The sequence below is a fragment of the Diadema antillarum genome, unplaced genomic scaffold (genome assembly GCF_040938485.1).
Source record: "Diadema antillarum isolate AM-2024a unplaced genomic scaffold, OU_Dant_1.0 seq00000577_RagTag, whole genome shotgun sequence".
Lineage (NCBI taxonomy): Eukaryota > Metazoa > Echinodermata > Echinoidea > Diadematoida > Diadematidae > Diadema > Diadema antillarum.
The window spans coordinates 240,239-252,401 of NW_027271512.1; the positions used below are offsets into that span (position 1 = coordinate 240,239).

General features: G+C 40.5%; 1 protein-coding gene across 1 annotated transcript in view; it reads left to right on the forward strand.

Annotated features, from left to right (window-relative positions):
- The window catches only part of LOC139735421 (uncharacterized), a 139,467-nt gene that overhangs the window by 89,571 nt on the left and 37,733 nt on the right, over nt 1–12,163 (forward strand). The gene's annotated exons all lie outside the window — the stretch shown is intronic.

Sequence of the window (12,163 nt, forward strand, 5' to 3'; positions counted from 1 at the left end):
TATTTATTCATCTATCTATCTATCAATCTTTCTACCTATCTCTGTATCTTTCTATTTTCTATCTCTCTCTTCTCTGTCTGTCTTCCTATCTTGATAATCTATCTAACCATGATCTTCCATTATTTTCACAAAGCGTAGTTGATGATTTGCCAAAGTGTGTGTGCAGGGCTGGCAAACTGTAAACCTGGGGTTTTATCCATCAGTGAAGCCATGGGATAAAGTGGATAAGGGCAAGGATTGTTGTTTCCCTTCCTCTGGGTGATATCCGGCTCGTTGGTCGTGCCGCCTGCGATGCCACAAAGCCTGAAAGCAAAAAACCAACTCGCCCTCTCAGTGAAGTATTTTGCTTCAGTGCTGCAGTTAGAATTTTTTTTTTTTTTTGGGGGGGGGGGGGGAGAAGGGGTATTAGGATATTGAGGTGAGCAAGCATGAAATGAGATGAAGGTGAGATTATCATAAGCACAAGTGAGATAACTTTTCAAATCCCAGTTTGCTGCATGTTTGACACACCTTCCAACAATGTATGCACACTAGTAATATCTTGTTTTTGTTTTTGTTTTGTTTTTTAAATTTGCCTCTAAGCGGGTGGAATTTACAATGACTGGATTAACCTTGGCCTTCCAGCCCGTCACGTAGCCACCTCTAATCTAGCGTGATTAAAACTAAAGGGCAGATTTGTTATGTTTGGCAGACAAATCTTCCCATCCCACAATGTATGTCTTGAATTGTGTTTTTGTTTGTTTCCTGTGTTTTTTTTTAATGAATCCATACAGCAAATATTTTTAGCAAGGCATGATGAATTGTGTGCTCAGAATTTCAGATGAAAGTCTCTGTTGGAATTATCTTGAAGGCTTATATCTTGTCATTGATTGTTTATATGTGACCCGCTACAACAAAATGATCCTAAAGTCGGGCGAGGTCAATTATTTGAAAATTGCATGATATAATCCCCTAATCTTTCTGCTTTAAATTGATATATAACACATTTTATAAAAATAATCGGCTGCGGAGATATCGATGTTTAAAAGAGAGCGTGTCGAGATGTCTGGAAAATCACTGTTTCGAGAAAAGCGCCCTAAAAGTCTTCCTTTCGACGCAATCGCGATCAAGGGACACGAAAGTCAGTTCTCACCTCTGGACAATAGAAGGTAAGCCCTAGCAACCCCCGAAGAGTTCATTCAAGCACATCAGCGTCGGTGGTCTCCTCACCAACCAATCAGTAACCAGGATGTGAGAAGCGGCTGAGCGTAGCGCACCCCGCCCGCACGCACCAGTCGACTGGGCAGTGTGCGAGCTTCACGCTTCGTTTAGCAGCAAGCAGCAAACTGACCAATGAGATCACTCTGGTCGTTGTTAGGGGCGGAACCTATCTGTGGCGCTCAATCCAAATTTTCGAACCAGTATCTGCTTCGTTGAAACGCCAAATAACATGGCTCAGAAAAATGCTATTTTTTGGTCTTTCCTTTGATCATTTTGCTTCAAAATTTCGACAGATGATAGAAGACATGTTAGACTCCAATAATATATCAAAATCAGAAAATCGTAAGTTTTGACCAATTTTAATGCTCTGACTTCAAACTCGATTTTCACGGCTTCGACCGTGCGCGACTTTAGGACCTTTTTGTTGTAGCGGGTCACATATAGGCATCTATTTGTTGTGTATTTTGTGGCTTAGGAAGCAAGTGTATTTTGCGTCAAAAACATGCAAATGAGCTGGATTGCTGAAACAAAAAGTACCAACGAAGGCATTGGGGCGTGTGTTTGGCCCATCAGGTTGTATAAGAATTTTTGGGCAGAGATTATTATCAGATGGATTTTAAAAAGTATTAGAAGGAATTTATTAAATTCATTGCTCTGCACTTAAATCAGAAAGCATTACAAGTATATATATGTCAGTTTGATATTGAAACTCTAACTTTCATCTTGTAGGATGTATGGTCAATTCAACGATCACTTTCAAATGTCACTATTCTAGAGGTTTATGAAATTTTGTGACCAAAATAAACAATTACATGATAGAAACAGCAGATGGCTAAAATGAAAGTGAAATACAGGTCAATTTCTGTGAAATAAAAGAATGCAAGCAATAAGAGGATTCTTGAATTTGGTGGGCGAAGACATTCTTAATGGAAACTATAGTGTCAGGAATCATAGAGTCAGATCTTGAATTTTGAAACAATTTTTATGCCATCACCCCTTATGAACATGATAAAAAGGTGAGGTCCTTTGTAAACTCTTGATAAAAAGATAAGTAAAAAAGCTGATATGATTTTCTAAAGGGTCTGAAGGAGAATGCAGCATTTTCAACCAAGCCAAGTAGAAAGATGCACAAAAAACACAGCCCACTGGCTTAGATTTGTATTTCTTTTCTTCTTTTTTACTCTGTTGTGGTTGTCAGAATACATATTTTATTGGGTGTATTCAGAAGGGGCTCTCTTTGATGGAATAATATGAAGCTCATACTCACTAGAGATGACATAGCTAAGATGGGAAGCAATTTAAACTCAGAATTGGAAACTTGCTAGTCAAATTTTCCCAAGGTAAAACTGACTTTTGATAATTTGACATTAATTTCCTGCTGGCTTGCTCAAGGGAGGGAAGTGTCTGATTTTTTTCCCCTTGCTTATGTCACAGTTTGATAAGGTGTAACCTCTTGGTTGCAATTCATATTGCATTCTGTCCAGCAATCCCATGGTTCCCAATGTAGCATGGCGCATCAGAAATCTTTTGTTTGAAGCTTTTGTTGCACTGGAAAGCATAGAGCCTGATTTCACGGCTCTGGGCACTTTTCTATAAAAACTTTCTTTAACTTTTCTCTCCTACATCTTTGCCTTGTACTCTCTCTTCGTTGGATTACAGTCCAACAAAGTCGATGCAATTGTCCATCTTATAGGTGGTCAGATGACCAAACCACTTGGTCCACTGGTCTAGCAGGGTGTGTGTGGGGAATGATGGGGTGATGGGGATGGTTGGGGGGTTATTTATGCATTTTTTGTAAGTTGGACAGTGTGTGTGTGTGGAAAAGTTGGCATTTCCAGCCTTCAAACTAGACTACAATGCGTCATAGTTGACTCAAGTGACCCATTGATTTGCAGAATATGGCATGACAACTGTTTGAAGAGTAGAAGAGCAACTCTGTTTTCAAGTTGGTTTTCATTTTGGTTGCTTTGTACATTTTTTAAAAATTGCCTTAATTTGTTCCCACATAGAAACTACGAATAGTTCTCCTGAAAAAAAAAAAAAAAAATGGGTTATGTACTTGTGAGTGCTTCAGTCTCAGTGTCATTTTATAAACTGTCCATTTGTAACAAATCATCAATAAGTACTACCTCGGTATATGGTTGCCCTGGTGATATTATCCATTATAAATCATGCATGAAATCATTCCAGTCCACTCTGTAGGCAGGAGCAGATGTCCCATTGTTGAAATTCAGTGGCTGCTGATTATATCTAATCCCTGCAGTTGAAAGACAGAAGGAAGGCCAAGGAAAATGTTTGTCTAGCAAAGAATTATTTTTCCTCACGCTCTGTTTTTCCCCCTTTCCAAAGCAGTTTCGTTTTGCTAGAGGAGGACACTTTGTGAGATGCTGAGGGTGGGAATGACAAAAACACTGCCCTTGAATGTCGTGAGGTGGAAAATCTGTTTTGCCTCTTTCCCTCTATGCTATTTGAAGATACCATACAACTGTGAGGTGAGACAGAGCAGCAGTAATTTGAAAGTCAAGGTCGCTGAAATGCAATTGTGACGGAAAGACCTAGAAAGTCTTTAGCTGTTGGGCGCTCTTAATAAAATCAGGAGAAAAAAAAGAAGAGGAAAGGAGCGAGCTTTGCGTGTGTGTGGTTTGCTTAGATAAAAAGAATTTGCCCCCTTTCCCCTTTATGACACTGTCATTATCATAGCATTTTTCTGTATGCATTATGGAAATTAATGGAAATACGGCATTGCCACCTTGGAATTCTATTGGATTTGTGAGGGCCTTTGTTTTTTCAGTGAGTGGGGTGTGTGCTTTTCACAGGGCATGCTTCTTGAGCAAAGCTTTCCATGTTTACTCCAGATGTGAATCTCTTGGTGACAGTTTATTTAAAAATGTATGGAATATGAGATTTGTAAAATTTTTAGTTTCAAGATTTGTAGTATTTCATGGCAATGTAAGTCTTCATTCAGCATTCAGCAGCTGCAATGAACTGTACTCCCAAAGGTGTTTTTTTTTTTTGTCTTCTTGCGAGCTGCAGATGTTCGTGGTATCTTGTTGTCGTAGGCAACTGGATGATGCCTGCATTACAGAAGGAAGATTTTGGGTGAAGTTTTTGCTTCCCAGTGACTTTGGAAGTTTCAATGAAAATTTGACCTAAAGTATGCCATTCTATTACAAAATGATTTTAAAAAAAGGTCTACATATGAAATTTGAGATAGATTTGGAAATATGGCTTCAAAAAAAAAAAAAAATGCTATCTATAAACTGAGTAAAGCAGGGTATGATATGTCAGGCCTGTTCATAGAGTTCTCATAAACTAACTTAATCTGCCTCAATTTTTTTCTTTTTTTATTGCTATATTTTGTTTTTTCCAAAAAAAAACCAACAACACAACAGTGTGCAAGTTAGAAACTTAGATTCTAACCTTCCCATTTGCTAATTTGCTGAGTCCTTTTGAGTCTCTGCAATTCATTGTTTGTTCTTTTATCCAGTTAGAACTATTTAGACCGCTGGAAAACAGATTTCGTGGTTTCTCCAAAATTGATGCAAATGAGATTAGTCACAGGCTTTTGTGGTAATTCATTATTGTCATGTTTGGGGGGAAGAAAGCCACGTAATTGTGCACTTTCACTTTTTCAATGGCAAATTCTGCAAAAATAAAATGAAGTCGCACAGAGTAAAGTTTTGTAAGCATGGAAGGTCTGAGAAGGGATATTTCTTCCTGATGTGATCTTAGATGACATGAAAAATGTTTCTTACTCTTGAATACGATCTGAGGGACAAGAAGGAAAAGATTTTGACACACCTTTTTTTTTTCCTCAGTGATATATATTCAGTTCCACTCAAATAATGTCACTGATGGTTATTCAAACTGGAGTTACTGTTCAAAATAACAAAATTTCATCATTTTGGTCACAAGAGACAAAAATGATATTTTGTGCATAATATTTTCATACAGAATAAGTAAAAAAAAAAAAATTATGATTGAATCACATATGCCCACGCACAAATGGACACACTCACCCATACACACAAACTGCCTTATTAGCTATAAAAATTAGAGTGATACCTCAAATATGCACAAGAATACCTCTATGGAAGGTGCCCTCCCCCCCCCTTCCATGGCTTCAATATTTTATATTACAAATCATATATGTACAGTTTCATCTCAGTGACGTAGAAGATTGTTCACATTCTGAAAAGGTCATCAAGGTCTTAATGTTCATGTTTAAATTTCATTTGTATTTGAACATAGTGATAGATCAATGCACAGTTTGTGACTCCCAAGCTGGTCTTGAAATAGAATTTCTGCTTGTGAAGGTGCATGTACCCCAGGCAAAATATTATTACATTTTTGTAAAGAATGAAACAACTGATTATCATTTCTGCTTGTGAAAAATACATTGTACATTGTATGTCTAAGTCTACATTTAACGTCATGTTCAACCTTGAGATGAAACCATTTCTTATGTCGTTCAAGAGACACATGTCTATATGAAATGAAAACTTTAGTATTCATGATAACATGCAAGGTAAAAAGTTAAAAAAAAGAAACATGTAGTCTTAGAATGAGGCTAAAGCCTGGTGTTTGGTAAGGCATGAATATTCACAACTGAATGACATGCGCCTTAAAAATTAAAATAACAACAACAGCAACGTAAGCATCATTAAGTATATCGAACCAGAACGTCCTCTTGTGTTTGTGTGTGTATGTATGTGTGTCTTGAACATATTAGCAAAGTTTGTATAACTTCTGATATATGATGAAACTGGTCTGAGTATACTGTGTGTACATACATGTACCCAGTGCAGGTCAGTGATATATTGAACATCTAGACAGAATATATGTCAAACTGGCAAGCACAGGCTCTTGTTGAAAAGTGGCAATGTTTGGACTATGTGATGGATAGCTGACAGAACAAGTAGATTTTAGATATGATAACCACCTACTCATTTTTGTTTTGGCTGATTATGGTTTCTGAGAAAAATGTCTGAGAATTAAGGAAGCCGATAAACTTTCCTTCCACCCTTCCTTCCCCTCCGCCTCCTCCTCCCCCTCCTCCCCCTCCTCCTCCCCCTCCTCCTCCTCCTCTCGCTCCTCACTGAGAACCATCTCACCCTGGTCTACTGTGGGTGCGGCCCAAGGATTAATCAACTCGGCAGGCAGTAAGGCTCTCTGCGTGACTGCGACTGACAGAAATTGACCTGTTTTGTCTGAGTGATTCCAAGAACCATGAGGAGGATGGGTAGTAGACCTGGGTTCTGTTTCGTAGAAAGTTGCCATGGTAACAAATCTTGCTCCAATGACAGGTGCCATGGTAATGATTAGAATTCTGCTTCCTGATTGGCTGTCATTTCAAGAAGTTGTTATTATTACGAGAGTTGCTATCCTAAAATCTTTGATAAATTGAGACCCTCCAGATGAGGTTTTGGGGTCCTTGAGATTAAAGTCACATCCAACTGAGCAGATTTGTCGGGAAGAAGCTTTCTACCACACAGATGCAAATTATGCAACTTTGTCAGAATGATGCGGTTAGTGATGTCATCGCTGTATTTTATCGGTGTGAATGGATTTAATAAGGTGTGCCTGCAGGAATATGATCCTGATTAAAATATATATCGTGCTTGACTAATTACCCACGCCGATGAAAATCGGCAGGGGGTTATGTAAAGGGTTCCGTATGTTTGTTTGTTTGTTTGTTTGTTTGTTTGTTTGTTTGTTTGTGTACAAGATAACAAGAGAACGGGTAAACGGATTTGCACGAAATGTTCAGGGGATGTTTGGATAATGGTAGGAAAGAATCAATTAGATTTTGGTGATAATCGGTTGACCCTTGTAAATTCTGTGTGACCTTGAAGTTTTGACCCCACTAGTAGTGACCACTCCGAAAATTTTCCGTTTCTCACTTTGCGATTTTCCGCTACCATACGAAAACATAAACTCCCAAACGATCCGACTTCGCTGCTCAAATGTTCGTAAGAATTCCGAAATTTACGTTTAGGCCTATTTGAGGGACTATGTCCTTCTAGATTTATGAAAGTTCGTTCTCCGTCGCCACAAACTGGCCCGTATTTTGATGATTTTTCAAATTAACATTGATTGTTTTTTCGTTGGAGGAGCATTTGCTCGGTCGCAGTCACACTGCACGATATGCGCGCTCAATGTCAATGCGTGTGCAAGGCCGCTGACAATGCATCGCGCTCTACACTGTTGGTGCAAAATTGCATCGGGGACGTTGCGGCGCTCGTTGGTGACCGAATACTGGTGCAGTAGACATTTGCATTCAACCCTTGCATTGAATAATTCCCGTAGACACTAATCATAGGGGTAATTGCTTAGGGGGTACGTAAATTTTGTTTTTCTTTTGCGCTTTTGTGGATACCATCAAAGATCGTACACTCATACGACCTTTGATATCATCACACTCTCGGCTTGCTATAATCAAAATATCCCGCAAGAAAACGGCGTGTTTCTCGATTTTTAGCGCTTTTTCGGCGACCCGTAGCGTAGACAATACTCTTAAAACTGGACTTAATTCGCGCGCGCTTGGAAAAGTTCCGATTCTGCACTTTTGACGGTGGAATTTGGGATATTTGATGGATTTTTGGAGGAGACTAAAGGACTTTCCTGTTGTGAATGAGTGTTACCGTATGTGAAATGATGTGACTTTGCGTGTGATGTGACTGTAGAACCAAAGATCGTACACCTCAGTCAACGATGTCAGTGTACGATCTTTGGTAGAACTCACTGGCTGGTGATAAAGCACACTGGCAATTAAGTGACCGAATTCTGGTAGATGACCGAATGCACATTATGTTTACCCCGACTTTGTACTTCAGGCGTGGGTCTGCCGCCTTTGACGGCCCCTCTCTAGTTTTTATATCGGGTTTGTCTTCCACCATGCTATGACAACTTAGATGCATTTTAACCCGTTGAGGACTAGTCCTTAGTAAACTGCGCAATTGTATATGGGAAATACATGTTAGAGCAGCTCATCCTCAAAGGGTTAATCAAAGTGGTGTCTCCTTCCTCCTTTCCCCCTGATATTGTCTTTCCTTCAGTCTTCCACCTGTACCCTGTATATTTTCTCTTCTTTTTTTTTCTCATCCTGTCCACTCTCTGCTCATCTTTCACTTCTTCATCCTTTCCTTTCCTTCTATTTTCTATCTGTCTGACCGTTCTCCATCTCTTAAACCCCAGCCCTCCTAATGTTTCTCCCTGCTGTCTCATAAATTGTCGTCCAGACACTGCTGTAGCTGTCAAAGAGGCTGAATTCAGATTAGCACACGGGAGAGGATGTCCTGTGCACGTGTGGCGAGCTCTGGAAAGCTAATCTGCCGTGCGAAGTGGGTTATATATTCTTCCTGCATGGGTAGGGTGATGGTTTGTTGCGGGCTGTTTTTTTTTTTTTTTTCCTTGTGCGGGCGTAATCAGCGCGGCGGGTATCAAGATTGATACTATCGTGTGTGTGTGTGCGTGAGGCAGGCACTCCCATTGCTGGAAATGATTAACTTGCAAACTCAGGTGTCCACTGTCTGGAGGAGTAGAGCCCCCATTATAATCCCCTGTCTTTCTTACACTGGGGTTTTAGCTCTGGTGTTGTGCTGTGTTATGTGTTGACCATGCAGTCACCAAGGGGGGGGGGGGGGGGGGGGGGGTGGGGGGATAGGGTGAAGGGGAGGGAAAAGGATAGAGTGAAATTAATGACAGAAATGAGTGGAAAAGCTGTAGAAGAAGAGACAAAATGGAGTGGGGGGGGGCAGAAGGTAGAGGGAAAGCAGCATATTTTAACAAATAGGGAGGAAGGTTATATACCAGACAGACAGACGGACAGACATGTACACCCACAGACAGAGATAGTACCACATTGATGAACAGGAGGCTACGTTGGAAGGAAACCTGTAGTATTGCTAGAGATGGATTAAGCCAGCCGTAGGATGCCATTTCAGAGCATCAACTATATGATAGACAGGCACAACACTGCACACTGGCAGTAGTCCGACGGTCCAGTGCCAGCTAGACAGGTCAGACTAGTTAGAAAAAATATAATGGGTTAGTGTGCAGCCCTGGGGGTATTTTATAATGCTGTTCTTAAAGTTACAGACGTCTTAAGAATGATTGGTGATCAGTTCTGATGTGCTATACTTATCAGAATTTCAATAATTCAGCAAAAGAACTGATCACCAGTCGTTCTTAAGTCGTTCGTAACTTTAAGAACAGCTTTATGAAACACCCCCCTGGAGAGGCAGACAGTCTTTGACAAAAAAAAAATTCAGAGATTGAGAAGCCTAAAAGACCAAATGGGCCATTTCTGTAATTTATTCAAATTTATGACAATTTTTCCCCAGAGGATCTTGTAGTAACAAGCCAGCTCAGCCAGCTGAACAGTCTACAAATGTCACTACTTGGTATCCAGTTTGCACCATTTTTTTCTGTGCTTTCTTGTCAATCCTTGGGCAAGTTGTCGGGTACGACCCTTTTCACAAAGGTATGGAATGACATCCAATAGCAGAGTAGATAACGAGATGGGAAGACCACCAGATGTGAACGTGGCCAAAGGGGAAGATGAAACAACAGACTCTGGAACAGACTACAGTGGCTGGTAGCACACAAAGACAAAACAAAAGCCATTAACAGAGATAAGGATGGACTTGAGATGGACTTGGACTCCAGATGTAAAGGCCAGAGTACATTGTAAGGTAGACAATAAGTGACATGAAAGCAGATGATTAGAGCCGTACTGACTCTCGGGCAAAAGCGGTCATGACCTTGCAAAGCTAGAGCAGTTAATCACAAATATTGTTGTGCACTTAGGGACTGATCTCCCGAGTAGCTAAACTATCAGCAAAGGTTGTCGAGTTGTTGCTGTTTGCCTAAGAGCAAAAGAAGCTCTATTCGTCGAATCCAGGGACTGGTTTCTGTTCCTTCCATCTCGGCTGGTATGCCTTCTCCCGACTCTCGGGGTCACAAAAGTTGAAATTTATCAGCCTGCCATAGCAACTCATACGATGATACTGGTACAGTATTTCTGTCTTGTATTTTGTGCATTTCCAGTAGTACCAAGAAATCTGCAAAAGATATTTTTATATATGTATACAGTAATTTCATGACAATATAAGCTTCATGAGGACACCAGGAGAAATCCCATTGAGTGCCATTCTAATATGGTTTTGGAGGGGAAAGTCCTTTGGCACATTGAGCTTTTCCCGCCATTCAGGACCTCGTGTGAACGAACACAGGGCATGCTGGGTCAAACCAGACCCTCAGCTAGTTAATCCTCAACAGTGTGTCATCAAGTACTCAGTAGACTGACTAGTCTTTCATAGTTGTATCAGCAATCAGTCAACAGACACATCATTCCAGAGAATTTTTCAGGCCGATGGTGCAGATATCAAAATCTGTTAAAAAGTGGTGGAAAAATGACAGAGACCACACCAGTGCTGTTACAAAAATAATTGAGGACCATTTGGAGCTTATGCTATGCTGAAGAGGTTGCTGTAGAACTAATGAGAGGTCATTGAGAATTTGTAGTCCCTCAAATGAATGCTCAGGGTCTCCAGAGACAATCTTTTTTTTTGGGGGGGGGGGGGTGAGGAGGAAGACTGCTGAGAGAGCTTGCTGATTTTTGGTCAGTCACTGGTTGCCCAAAGGTCTTACACTGTGGAGGAGTGGGCCCTTCATGTGGTCAAACACTATTTTCTCATTGGGCTGTATTCTGGCTGCATGGAAATTCAACTCCATGGGTGAAATTCACAGAGGTACATGTAGTTAATATCTGCTCCTTGGATAATGCAAATTTCAACTGTAGAGCTGGGGCATTTCATGAAGCAATTTTTCAGATATTTTTTCTGACAAAATGCTACAGGCTACTGAAATCCTTGCATCCGATGGGCTGGGAGCAAATTTGTCCAACAAATTTGTCTGACAGAACGCTTCATGAAATGCCCCCCTGTAGAAATGTAGAAGTGACATCTCGCGTGCACCAACAAACATGCAGTAATGAACAGGTGCTAAAACATGCCTGTATTGGGTATGCCCATTTTCATGCTTGCTTTAGTCCGTGGAATAGGTTTAAACCTTGGATGTGATTTGAACAACCTTAGCAAATTCAGGTTGGCGTGTCTTGCATTGAGACCAGCAGATTACTCGTAGTGAGCACCTCCCAATTTCATTCGGACGCTGAAATCTAAAACATTGTTTGGATATGCCTGTGAAACTGTCAATTTTTGCTTGAAAATGGACATATATGCGATGTGAAGTAACACCATGAGAACATGATTTTGGCCTAAAGGTGCGCCCACAGTATGGCAATCTGAGAACATATACCCAGTTATAGTCGCTTCATAACATTATATGATTGATTATTGATAATTGACAAATTGGGCCATCGATAGTCAGTATCCATCGATCTTCAGGGTGAGAGTAAATCAAATACAGCTTGTTGGGAAATATTACTGGTAGATCATCATGTAATATTCTACCCACCCACTTCTGAATGAGAAGGGTGCTTCAGGAATATAGGCTGGGGACTCCAATTGAGATCAGTTTACTCTTCTGATCTCAAAATGCTCCTAAACCACCACTATTCTGGCAAATTGCATCAGCCAGGCAAGTTTCTTGGTAAACCCTTGTGGTATATTGCATGCCAAATAGTGGAAGATGAATTTTGAACCCTTCTACAAAGAACCATGTTTTACCTTTGATTATAGACAGGGTACTTCAAACCCACTTTGCTGCTTGCATGGGCGGAGTTGAGGGGGAAAGTATAGAGAATAGACCACTTACCCGTTATAAAGTATGAGTTCCTTGCCCAAATGGCCAGCTAGACTAGTGCGTGAAATACTGGTGTCTTTTGTAATTCATTGGGGGGGGGGGGGGGGGGGGGGAATATGGAGAATAGTATGGAACTGCATGATTAAGAACAAATGCTGAAGGAAATGAATTCCAGAGATGTTATCAGTCTCGA